Source organism: Phascolarctos cinereus, unplaced genomic scaffold, assembly GCF_003287225.1.
Source record: "Phascolarctos cinereus isolate Bilbo 61053 unplaced genomic scaffold, phaCin_HiC Scaffold_3;HRSCAF=262, whole genome shotgun sequence".
Lineage (NCBI taxonomy): Eukaryota > Metazoa > Chordata > Mammalia > Diprotodontia > Phascolarctidae > Phascolarctos > Phascolarctos cinereus.
This window is the reverse complement of record NW_027555736.1, coordinates 205078925-205092754: the sequence shown is the minus strand read 5'-3', so window position 1 is coordinate 205092754 and position 13830 is coordinate 205078925. Positions and strand designations below refer to the sequence as shown.

The 13830-nt window shown below is 41.7% G+C and overlaps 1 protein-coding gene across 1 annotated transcript in view; it reads left to right on the top strand.

Annotated features, from left to right (window-relative positions):
* Nucleotides 1-327: 327 nt before the first annotated feature.
* Nucleotides 328-13830, top strand: part of BTBD7 (BTB domain containing 7) — a 95691-nt gene continuing 82188 nt past the window's right edge. The window contains 1 exon segment of the mRNA XM_078151417.1: nt 328-604. The gene's annotated coding sequence lies outside the window, so the exon portion shown is untranslated.

Below are 13830 nucleotides of genomic sequence, written 5' to 3'. Positions count from 1 at the left end.
AACAAACCCGCTTCGGGGGACAAAGCGTGAAGCGCCTGCTCTTCTTTTAATCAACGTTCTACTTTTCGGCCTAGAGGAGCCAACTCGTGACGAGCACAGACTACAAACGAAGCGAGTGAAGAAAGAGCTCGGTTCCGCCATCCGGCTCCCACACACCTCCCTCTTTCCTTTCCCTGGAAAGCGCTCCCCGCCCCTTGGATGCCTCCCTTCTGCTCCCAGAACGCGTTTCCCCCTTCGCCGGGACGCGCCCGCCAGCGTCGTACCACGTGACGGCGTCGGCGACGGGCGAAGGGGGCAGGGGGGCCTCTCCCTCCCTCAGTCCCTCCCTCCCGGCCGGCTCCGCAGCGTCGCGCAGGCGCCCCGGGGGCCGCGCCGAGTGAGCCACTCCTGCTCTCTCTCGAGGAGTCAAAATGGCGCCGAGGGGAACCCGAAGCAGTCGTGGATCCCGAACCTGTGTGTGACAGGGGCGGAGAGGGCGGCGGCGGGAGGAGGATGGCCGGGAGTGCCGGCGCCGGGGTGGACGGCGGCGCTGGGGGAGGCGGCGGCGGCGGTGGCGGGGGTGACGGCAGCGGGAGCAGCGGCAGCGGCGGGAGGAGCTTGCGGGGTAAGGGTCCTCTCTCGGTCGAGCTGAGGCGGAGAGCGGGGCCAGGGTGGGCGACGGGCGCCTCGGACGTCCGGGGTGGGCGGGGGGCCGTGCAGCTTCGGCGCTCCGGGGAGGGGAGCGGGGTCGGGGAGCGGAGCGGAGGGGGCGGTGCTCCCCTCCGGTGCCCTCGCCCGGCTCTCTGCCGTCGGGGTGCGGGCTGGAGTTGGGGGGCGGAGAGGAGCGTGGCTGTCGCCGGAGGCCGTGCCTGCCCGAGGAGCTCGGCCGAGCGGGCAGGGCGCGGGGGGCGGGGGAGGCCAGGAGGGCGCCGGGCGAGCTGGAACTCCGGTCCGCCGAGCAGAGGGCGACCGCGGGGGGAGGGGTGGGGACCCCGGGAGCTCTCTGCGATCCTCCTGATGAAGGTGGTCCGTGGGACACTTGCTGGGGCGGGAGAAGGGTAGAAGTTGGATCGTGGTCCCCTCGCGTCCCGCTGGGGGGTGCAGCTGGACTTAGGCTTTGACAGGTGGGTGAGGGAGGAAGGAGGAACAGTCTGGGTGAAGGTTTGAGGGCACCTAGGTAGCACTTGGGCTCCGTATTGTGTTCCGGTCCTTCATCGTCTAGGCAGCCTTGTGATCCCAGGCTCATCCAGAGAACTTTCCCACCATTCCTGGAAGAGCCCTGAAAGCTGCTACTGCTTTTACGTTGTCATAGCATGGCTCCGTGTTATCAGCATCCAGGCACTAAATATACCATGGTGATAGGTACTGTTAGGCCTAATTTACAGAGGAAGAGCTCGGTAATCTATGTCTGAACACTCATATCCGTGCTGAGAATATTAACGTGACTAGAATTTGCCTGTTTCCCTGGGTCTTTAACATTTTCAGTTGACTGAATTGTCATCTTTTGTTTCTAAATATATATTTTATATTTTAACTTGATGAAATTAATGGCTTTTTTCTCCCTACAACTGGGAGAAAAGCTTTCAAACTTCAAGAATTTTTAAAACTACTAAAGCTAGGAGCTTTAATAGTCCACTCCTCTCATTTTACAGATGAACAAACCAAGTTCTCCAGAGGTTGTGACTTGCCCAGGATCACAAAGCTAGTAGTTTCTTTGGCAGGCACTAGAGCCAGATCTCCTGATTTCCAATTCAGTGTTCTTTCCATCCCACCACAGTATCTTTGTGTTAAAAATATTACTTTTTTAAAGATTTTTTTTACAGTGTCTTTGGGTGTGCAAGTAGAAAATTTTAAAATGGGGCAGTCTTCACTTTTTTTAATTCAGAAGTTCACCTTGTGGCCAAAAGAGTTACCAAACCCTTCAAGTAACTAAAGCTTTATATATCCTCTTATTAAGCATATCTCTTCACCTGAATTTTCTAAAAGCTAAGTTAATTTTCTTTAAGAATTTTTAGAGCTTCGCAAATGTAGTCACAGCTGTGTGTGTGTGGGTGTGTAAAAACATAGCTTACCATTGCAGTTAACCTTTGGTATACAAGAGTCCATACAGCCCCTAAACATTAACTACTTAGAGATAAAGCCTGATATAATAAGTTAGACTGTAGACACAAATGTGTATGCTTTTTCACAAAACCAACATTTTAAAGTCAGTTCTAAGTTGATTTTCTTCTAGTTTTTAAAGTTTTCCTCTAGTTTAAAGTTTTAAAACTCTTCATAGTACTTCAAAAGGATTAGTTCATCATTGTGAATACTGACACAAATCAGACCTCACTATGCCATAATAGATGGTCTTCATGCCTTGCTCTGGTCAGAAGACCAGAGCCTTACCTAGTCTCCAGTTTTCCGGTGATAGATTTCATTAAATTTATCTAGGCAGGTCATTGGACAACATACAGAGTATGTTGCCAGGCTGGTTCAAAGCCCTTCCAGTTTGGTGGCACTTGCCAGAACTTGTATTGGCACAGACTTAGAGAACCCAACATCACTTCCATTCCACAATGAAGAGTAGGGCCCTAGTGGAAGTTTAAAATACTATCAAATTTTAAGATACGAAATACCCAATTCTCAGCTTACACTGACTAGCTTCATATAGATTTGTGCTGAGTCATAGCAAGTTTCTTTATAGAAGTATAGCTTATATAGTGCTGGTCACAGGTTTACCCACAGAAACATTAGTGAAAAATGAAACTGGCATTTGCATGACATTGAGATATAATATTGCTTCTTTGTTTGGGGAACTTATAGTCATTGTAGCAAGTATTGAATACATCCTGTGGGATGCACAAATTTTGACACAAATCGTCCTCCCAGTAGCTTCCTGTATCATTGGGAGAATGGCATACAGTATTTTAAGGAGCCATGTTTTCATTGGTATAAATACTTTCACTTCTTGCTTTTAGATCATAATAACCTTCTGTATCTTAGTGCTTTCATCACCTGATGGGTAACTACAGGTTTGATTGAAAATAGAAGAGAGAAGATGAAAGTAGATAGAGGTGGAGAAGACCACTTAGCCTTTAAGGTTAATCTGTGCTTAAAGTTAATTGAGGACTTGGACTAAGGTGGTTAGCACTAAGAATGAAAAGAGGAGAGAGAGAGACTTTTAAAAAGTGAGCAGTATCGATAACTGTTTTCTTTCTGTGAGCTTAGGGTAATTTTTCTGGGCCTTAGTTTCTCTGTATGTAAAATGAATAGTTTGGGCTAGCCAGCCGGAGATTCTTTCCAGTACCAAACCTATGATTCTATGAAGTTTTCTTTATCTATAGTACTTTGTTTTTTATATGCTTGTAAACAGTTTGTGTGCACTATTTTGAGCCCTGCTTTTTTTTTTCAGTTAGCATTATTCTCTGTGTTGTTTTTCACATGTCAACAGTTTGCTGACTTACTAGTGCCCAAATTCTGTTAATTTAAACTTTCTCTGCTGTTGATCATTTGAATTGCTTACAAATGTTATTGTAAATAATGAGAGAGGGAGCATGGCATAGTGCATAGAGGGCAGGTTCCAGAACAGGAAGACCTGGATTCAAGACCCTCTCTCTGATGCTTATTGGCTGTGAGACTCTGAGCAAGTTACCCTCTTCAGTGCTCCAGGCAGCTAAGACTGCAAATGGCAGAATAGTGATGATCTGAATTGTTTGAGAGAGTATCGTTGTTGGGGAGCCCCACGTGATTTTAAGTTCAGACAAAATAGAATAGTTGTGGAATTCTCTGTTACAAGTTACTTTTTCTTTGAGTTGTTCCAAGGGGTTTGTTCTCAAAGGTAGAATTACTAGATCAAAGGATGTAGGCTGTTACGTGGCCTATGTATATGAATGTGTATGTGGAGATAGTGAGTTTCTTAACTCAGACTTTGTAATGTATCCAATTCTTTATTGTTGCCTACAGAAATTATGTAGCCATATATTATGTTTGTACACATTTATTTGATTTAAGCAATACAAATTTCAATTAAAATTTTTTCACTCATTTTAACACTGAAATGAAATACAAAGCTTCATTCATTAAACAGGTGGTTTTTTCATTTGGTTTTTTTGTGTGGACCTGTGAATTCATTAGTAGAAGAAGCACCTAGTAAAGAACACCCTGCCTAATGCAATTTAGCAACTGCTCTGTAATTTATAGTCTTGGAACGCTCAAAAGTTAAATACACTGCCCAGATTTTAGCCCAGGGCTTCTTGACTCTAAAACCTGTCCACTATAATCATACTGCTTCTCTCAAGAAGTTATATTGAAAGACACATAAATGTAGGAATTGAAGCTCATCGTTGTTATTGTTCCTTTTCATGTGCTAACTTTTCTATCTATGGAATTAGAGAGGTGACTAAAAGCTGTACAACAGGGGCAAACAAAAACTGATTTCTTTGATTTTTGTTAATGATTTCTTGCTGACGATAATTTGAAAAACAGTTATATATGAAGTCTTTACAACAAAGGAAGCCTTTTAGCATACTCATAGATCCCTTATGTAGCATTTCCAAAAAGACATGGATAAGAAGGCATGGAAAACTTTATAGTGGAAAGATAGATATACACAGATAAAATTAGAGGTTCTAAAGTAACAAGTACTTGAAATGCCAAAAAAAATAACGTTGGATTTTTTTTTAACTTGAGGAAATTTTTTTAATTGTACCATTGGTTTATTTTCAGATTCTAAATTTTTGTCTTTAAATGTTGAGAAATTTATTTTTTAGAACCCATTGATGATCCAGGAGTGGAGGACAAAACATGTAGACAGAGAGCACAGACCAAAATCTTGGTAGGATTTCTTGTATCATGTAGTCACTTCACTGACACTGTGGATAGAGATCCTATGCACATCTCTGGTCTGGGGGGAAGAGATAGTTAACAGTACTCAAAGAGGTAAGATTATACTCAGGCTGCCTTGTAGCCAAGCTGCTAAACTTTTTGCTGCCTTGCAAGTCACCCAGCAGGGGGCTCCAGAAGCCTTGGAGTTGCAGCCCGTTTCAGAGCATCTCTGAGCTTTATGTATTACCTTATAGAAACATGATTTAGAGCTGGCATGGAGGACCCTTAGATAGCTTTTCATCTAACCCTCTCATTTTAAGGATAACAGTACCAGGGCTCAAAGAGGTTAAGTAATTTGCCCAAATTTAATAACTTAAGTCAGCATCCCTTCCCGGGATTTTTCACTGAATGGACAGAGATAACTCTGTCCTGCCTAGTGAATATTGTGGTTCATTGAGCTCCATGCTTTGCACCATGACCAAAGCCAGGTCTGCCTTCATTATGCTTTGCACAATGACCAAAGCCAAGTCTGCTTTCATTATATTCTCCCAGTAGGGCCAACTGCCTGTTGAGCCACCCCTTGCTTCATGTGGGGAAAAAAACCCTATTGAAAAAATATGGGAGATTCCTACAGGAGCTTAGGGACTTTTGATTACAGTTCCATTACACTACAGTTCCAATGTGGGGGAGGGAGTGTGACAGATCCCCAGATAGGGTTGCTAACCCAGTGATTCATTGCCTTGGGGGGGGGCAAAACACTGGGGTAGAATATTCTAACTCTGTCTGGACCAGAAGTTGTTAACCTTTTTGTGTGTCATAGACCACCTTTGGCAATCTGGTAAAACAGATATATTGCTTCTCAATTGTGAATGCATGAAATAAAATACATAGAGTAACAAAAGGAAACATTACATTGACGTTCACTTATCAAATTAAAAAAAAAAACACGAATTCACAGATCCCAGGTTAAGAACCCCTGATCTAGATTAATAGGCACTTGAATAGATTTCAGGGTATCTGAATTTTAAAAATTGCCAAGGGGTTCATGTCACACACTAGTCATGACCAAACTACCCAAAAATTGATATATCAGAACAGGAGTACTCTCATGTCAAGTTTTAATTGACAGTCTGGATCAGGGGTTCATAACTTTTTTGTGTCAGAACATCTAAAAGAGTCTAGGATGGTTGTTAACCAGTTTGACATATTCTAGTAATGCATCCATATACTTTTGTACCCCTGGTTATTATGTATAGCTCCCACTAATATCCTAGTCCCAGACTTGGAGACACCAGGAATTTTACAGATTTGGTTCTGACCTAGGATGAGCACCCATAATATCCCATGCTCCAGTCTAAATCAGTGGTGGGGAACCTTCAGCCTCATGGCCACATGCGGCCCACTAAGTCCTCAGGTGCAGCCTTTTGAATCGAAACTTCACAGAACACGTCCTTTTATTAAGTGTGGCCACTCAGTTTAACCCAGCAAACATAAATTAAACACCTATGTACCAGGCAGGCACTGTGCTAGGTACAAAGCATACAAAGACAAAAATGAAATTGTCCTTGTCATTAAGAAGCTTACCTTCTGCTTAACTCTTGGCCTCTGTGCATTGGCCGGGCGTGTACTAGTCTCACAAGTTGATGTAGAAGAAAACTACGACTTGAAAGCATCAGATTTAACCTAATTTGAGATGTGGAGACGTTGTATTGAAGGTGTACAATATCCATTCACACCAGCACAAGCCATAAGAGCTTAGATTTACCTTGATCACCCTAATGTCAAAGCATTAAATTAATTGTAAGTTCAGACCACTATTATGTTCCCACATTTCACAATATATGGACAGATGCACTGTAGCAAAAGCCCAAATTTGGACAGCTGAAGAATCACTGCCCCTTGTAGGCCTTTCTATAGACTACAAACTTTGTAGCTAATAAAACACAACCAGATTTACTAGTTAATATTAGTTAATTCTTCAGCATTATGTTCAGGACTCCTATATACAGGGCCAACTATCTGCCTTCCAAATAACATGAAAGCTTTACCAAAGGAAAGATCAGTGCTTGTTGGATATCTGTCTTTTGTAATAAGCCTTATTGAGCAGTGCTCCATGTTTGACATGACTGGCTGGATGTGGGATGTAGGGGGAGTTCCAATTTTCATATGGCTATCTGAGACATTTGGTGATCATGAATTCCAGAATGTCTAGCCTTCTGTGGTAAATGCTTATCCCAGGGACCCACTGGAGTCATCAACAGGCTTGTTTAAACCCTTACCAACTTTCTCTATCCTTGGGTGACAATAATTCCCTCATCCTTGGAATGTGATGCCATCTTGATGGTACAGGTACAGTGATCGGTTTTATGGTTCCACAGTTCTTGATCTTTACTCTCATCATAACTCAGTGGCAAAGTGAGTAAAGTGTTGGACATGGAGTCAGGAAGACCTGAATTCTAATCCTGCCTCAGAAATTGATTAGCTATATGACATTAGTCACAACCTATCTATGCCTCAGTTATTTCAAATTAAGTAGTTGGACTTGCCAACCTCTTGAGGCCCCTTCCAGTTAAATCTGTGAACTTAAGATCTACAATCAGATTTCCATTTCTCATGTTTTTGGACTGAACTATTCATTACATTTTGGTAGAAATTTATTACATAGTATAGCACCCTCAAACCTGTGGGCAGACAGAACAAGAACTAGTCTTTCCTGTCATTGCCTCGAAGACTGCCTTCTCAGAAGACCTCAAACTACACAAATGCTTTGGGCCTTCCATTTCCTGAAGAAAGGAGGTAAGGGGCCAAGGCAGGTGTCTTCTATCTGCCCCGAAAGACTTCTTCCTGTGCATAGTGTCTGCCACATCTTGCTGTCACCTCATTACCAGCCTCCCCAGGCGAGAAGAGGAACCATAATTTCTCAGACTACATGAGCGTCTTGTACCTTCTGTCTTGTACCCAGGCTTCAAGGGCCTGGGTGTCTTCCATCTAACCCAAAGCAATGACTTCTCTCTGTGCTGTGACAGGGTAATCATCTCTTGTTGCCAGCCCAATCTCCCAAATGGGATGTGGTGAACCTCCAGTACAAAAGGTCTTTTTTGACCTCAGGCCATTCATCTCCTGCCACACCTGTCCTTTGTCGGAAGAGGAGGAAAGTTGATGGGAAACAGGACTTCTTTCTCCTGGTGTGCAAGTTCAACTTCTATCTCCCTTTTTCTGCCTAATCTCCCATCAGTGGAGGGAAGAGAGGTTGTGAAGCAGAGCTTTCCTATCCAACCATATTCCTCTCATTTTGTGTTTGCCTCCAGTGTGATCCTCAGCCTTCATTGGAAAGAAGAGTAGCACCTTTCATTCTGTGATGAACATTCATAATCATCTGTTCATGACCACCATATCTCAACTCCTGTAGATCATTATCCAAACCCCATTCCTCCACCACCCAATTCCTCATTCCTATCCCCCTCAACTGTCTCACACCAAACATCTTCCTTTGTGCTCTCTGGCATGCCTGTTCCATAAGCAGCAAATTTCACTTCATTTTAAGTCTTTTCCTCTCCTTCCATCTGCTAACATTTACAGAAACCTGACTCCTCTCAAATGACACAGCCTCCCTTGGCAACTCTTTCCAGTACTTACCGCACTTTCACTCATTTTCCTTTGCTCACTGGTTGAGCCAGAGGAGTTGGAATATTATTTGCTTCCCATTGCCACTTCAGGGTTCTCTACCTGTCAGTAACCTCTCTTCCTTTGAGGTTCATGCTATTCATATCTACCAAACAATCAAAATTCTGTTGTCTACAGACCCTCTGGTCACTTCCCTTCTTCCTTAGTGAGTTTGACACTTGGCCTACAGTTTTTCTCTCCTTCCCAACTCCTTTCCTCATGCTAGGAGACTTTAACATACATTCAAATACTCTAACCATTCAGTTCCTCAACCTGTTCATTTCCCATGAGCTACTCTTCCACCCCTCCTCAGCCACAGACAAAGATGGAAAAAAATCATGGAACCATTCTGACTAGATCCACTCCAGATTGTTATACAACCTCAACTTGGCCCTCACTGTGGCTGCTAGGCAATCCTACTATGCCTCCCTTGATATTCAATATCCTACTCTTCATAGCAGCTCTTCCAAACCTTTTCATCTCTCCTCAAATTTCCCATGGTTCTCCTTCCCCTTGCTCTCTCAGCTGAGAATCCTGCCTCATATTCTACAGGAAAAAAATTGAGGCTGTTCACTGTGAGCTTTCTCTTGTCCCGCTCTTCCTCATCTCCTGTTACTCAGGTGCCTTCTGCCACTCTCTCCTCCTTTATTCCTCTCACATGATAAGGTGGCTTTACTCCATATCAAAGATAACCCTTGTTCAAGGCTAACAACACTTGATCTAGTGATCCCATCCCATCTCTTTCAACAGATCTCCCCCTTTGTCATTCCTATGCTTTCACTTATTTTCAATCTCTCCCCCTCTACTGGCTCACTCCTTACTGTCTACAAACATGCCCATGTCTCCCTAATCCTCCAAAAAACACTCGCTTGATCTTTCTATCCCTCTTAATTATTGTCCTATATCTTTTCTGCCTTTTGTAACTAAACTCCTCAAAAAGGCCATCTACAGTAGTTGTAGTCTCTTTTCTCTAGGTTTTGGGGACCCCATTCTCCTGGTTTTCCTACCTATCTGGACCCCACTTTCTTTGTCTCCTTTGCTGGATCCTTTTCCACATCACACCCTCTAACTCTAGGTGTCCCTCAGAGTTCAGTCCTGGGTCATCTTCTCTTTTATACTACTTCTCTCTTCTATACATATTTGTTTCTATACTGCTTCATCTCTGTGCCTGTGATTCTCACATCTACTTAACCTGCCCCACTCTCTTCGCTGACCTCCAGTCTCACATGGCCAACTGCTTTTCAGACACCTCAGACTGGCTATCGTAGACATCTTAAGCTCAATAAGTTCAAAATAGAGCTCATTATTTTTCCCCCTACGCTGTCCCCTTTCCCTACTTTCCCTGTTTACTGTAGAGGGCAATATCATCCTCCTAGTCCCTCAGGTTTGCAATCTAGGAGTCTTCTCGCCTCTACTCTGACACTGCCACCACTCTAGTGCAGACCCTCATCACCTCATGCCTGGACTATTGTAATAATTCACTCCAGTCCATCCTCCAGTTCAGCCACCAAAGTACAGTCACCACTCCTCTCTTCCCCACCCCACCCTTTCAGTAAACTCCAGTAGCTCTCTCTTGCCTCCAGGAGCAAATATAAAATGTTGTTTGGCATTTAAAGCCCTTCATAACCTAGCCCCCTCCTATCTTTCCAGTCTTTTTATACCTTACTCCCAGACGTGTACTGTTTGATCTAGTGACACTGGCCTTGTTCCATGAACAAGACCCTTCATTTCTGGACTCTGGGCATTCTCTCTGGCTCTGTTTGTGCCTAGAATGCCATTCTTCCTCTACTCTGACTACTGACCTCCCTAGCTTCCTTTAATTCTCAACTAAAATCCTGTCTTTTTACTGGAAGCCTTCCCTAAACCCTCTTAATTCTAGTGCCTTCCCTCTGTTAAATATTTCCTATTTATCCTGTATATAGTTTGCTTTGCATATATTTGTATGTTATCTCTTCCATTAGATTCTAAGTTCCTTGAGGACTGGGCCTGTCCTTTGCCTCCTTTTGTGTCCCCAGTGCTTAGCACCTGCCTAGTACTTAGTAGATGCTTAATATATCTCTGTATCTCTGAGATCAAGATTGGTCATTGCAGTTAAGTCGAAGTTTAACAGCCTTTTAATGTTTTCATCACTTTTTTTGTAGTTATGTTGTGCTTATTGGACTCTGCATCAATATGTATCTTGTGTTTCTGTGAATACTTTATGTTTGTCATTTCTTACTGAACACTATGCTTAATAACATTTATGGTGCAAGTTGTTCAGCCACTTTCTATTTGACAAATGCTTTCCATTTTTAATTGCTACAAAATAATGCTGCTATTTTGTATATTTTGAATGTGTGGGGCCTTTTTTGTATCTTTGACCTTTAATGGTGCTTAGGAGTGAGATTGCTGGGTCAGAGGGTAAGAACAGTTTAGTGACTTTCCTTATATAATTACAAATTGTTTTCTAGAATGGCTAGACCAATTCACCAAGCAACTAAAAGAATCTGTCTTCCCACAGCAGCTCTTAACATTGACCATTGTCTTTTATCATCTTTACCACTTGAGATGTATGAGGTAAAATACAGTTGTTCTAATTTGCACTTCTCATGTAAATTAAAGCAACTCTGAGGTTCTTCCTCACACCTGTGAGATTGGCAAAGTTGGCAGAAGAAAAATAACATGTTGGAGCTGTGGTAAGACAGCCACATAAATGAACTGTTATTGTGTCTGGCCAATCTGGAAAGCAATGTGGAAACTTTGTGCAAAAAGTTACTGAGCTGTGCATACATTTTGATCCAGTGATTGCACTATCAGGTCTAAACCCAAAAGGTAACAAAGGAAAGAAGAAAAGGACTAGTATGCATAAAAATATTTATAGCAGCTCTTTATTGTGTCAGGTAGCTATATATTAAGCTGGCACCCATCAGTTGGGGCATGGCTGAACAAGTTATTATGATATTAGTGTAATGGAATACATTTGTGCCATGAGAAATGACAAAAGGGGTGGTTTCCGAAACCTGGAAGGACTTGTATGAGCCAATGCCGAGTGAAGTGAGGAGAACCAAGAGAACAATTGATGTCATGACCACAACATTGTGAAGACAAAAAACTCTGAAAGGCTTAAGAACACTGATCAATGAAATGTCCAACTGTGATTCCTACAGATTGATGTAAAGTGTGCTACCCACCTCTTAACAGGTGTCAGGGTCAAGGTGTAGAATGAAACTTCCAAGTGTTTTGTTTTAATTTTTTTTCAGTGAAGGGAGTGGAAGGAAGAGAAAAAATTTATTAATTCAAAAAATAAAATGTTATTTAAAAAGATAAAATTTACATTTCTCTTATTACTTTGGAATAGACTGGAATACTATGTTGATGGATGGTTACCCTTTTGAAACTTTGTATCTTATGATCTGTTGGGGAATATTCTTGGCTTTGTATGTATATTTGTTGCAGTATTCCATAGATCTTGGATATCAGACACTTAAAAGAAATATTTGATGCAGAGATTCTTTGTACCCCTTGACAGTATTTTCCTGGTTTATGCAAAGGCTTTTAAATTTTATGTGATCAAAATGGACTAATTTGTCTTTTATGATAAAGTTTATCCCTTTTTAAGAACTTTCTCCAATCATAGTGAAATTTACCTCCTCCGTCCTCTATTTTTTTTCTGGATATGAGCTTTTATTTTTAGGTTATTTATCCATTTTAGAAGTTATTATGGAATATTGAGTAAAATACTAGTCTAAAGCCAGTTTCTGCCAAACTTTATTATAGTTTTCCCAGAAGTTCTTGTCACATAAAGAGCCTTTTCCCCATAGTTTGTTTCACTGGGCTGCTCTGTTGCATTACTTCTTCTGCATCATGCTTCTCTTGTCTGTGTTCTGCTGATCTATTTTTCTGTTTAGTTTCAATGACTATTAGTTTATAACGTAATTGAAATTTGATCACGTTATTCTCTCTTCACCTTTATTCCTGCATTTTTTCCCCATTATTTCCCTTGAGATTCTAGACTAGGGCGTCTTAATCTTTTTCTGTGTCATGGGCCCTTTGGCAATTTAGTAAAGCCTGTAGAACTTTATCAGATTAGTGTTTGTTATACATTCATGATTGAAGGATATGCTAAATTTCATTTGAAAGTTAATGAAAATAAAGATATAATTTCTTTTCCCCATCTTATCCCCATAAGTTCACACATACCCTGAAATATATCCTTGGACCCCTTTGGTGGGGGCTCAATGGACCAGTGTTTATAAAATCACCATTTAAGATATTTGTTCTTCCAAATGAATTTTGGTATTTTTTTTTACTTAGTATAGCCACTAAATCCATAAATTAATTTAGATAGTATAGAATTGCATTAAGTGTCAAGACAGATAACTAAACTTGGCTTAGTAACTGCTTAATATTTAAATGAAATCATTTCAGTGCCTAAAAGTCTTAACATTTCTTTCAGGCTTTAGCTCTAAGTTTATCACAGTTGTGGAAGGGTGGGGGAAGAATTTTTTTCCCCTCAGTTCATCAGGTGGAAGAAATTATTGGGGACAAAAAAATATGTATTTTATTTCATTTAAATGAAAAACTTGCATACAACCAAAAATATAATTAAAAGAAAAAAGATTGGGAAAATTTATGGCAGATAAAAGCTTGACTTTTAAATATATGTGGTACAGTTGTGCCTTATTACATTGTTGTGGCCTAACTATGCACAATAAATCTCTCAATTTATCTTCCTTTATTTCCTGTGATAGGACTGATATTTACCAGTGTTTCACTGACACAGGTTCTCTGCCCCCTCGTCCCCAGCCATAACATGGTTTAGGTCTGGGTTCCTCTTAGGACAAAGATGAGCTTTCCCTGAAAAGGAGACAAAGCTGAATAGATCATGACTTCCTCAAGGCAGCTTCCTGGTCACCTCAAAGTATAAAAAGTCTCATCTCTGTGCAGTTAGGACTCTTCCAACTTGGCAGATTCTAAAGATCACAAGTCACCCTGCCCTTTACTGTTTTTATTCTGATGACTAGCATATATATGATTCTGTATACAAACAAGAGGCACCAAGTCCAGAGAAGCTAAATGCCCTGTACCCCTGTTACATGGCCTTGTTGTGTTAGAGCAGGGTAAAATGTTAAATGCTTGACTTCCCAGTACCTTGATTCAAGCCTGAACTAAGAGTGCTGGTGTTAGAGCTGCCTTCTGTACCTCCTATCCACTTTACTCAAGTGGCTCCCTGTTACCTGTAGAATCAAATATAATCTTTTTTTCCCCCATTTAAAGCTCTTCACGTTCTGGCCCTTTTGTCTTTTCAAGCTTCTTACACATCATACTTCACACATTCTATGTTGACCCACTTGACCTGCATACACAGTACTCTTACTCCCTCTCCCAATACCTTTGTAGTTC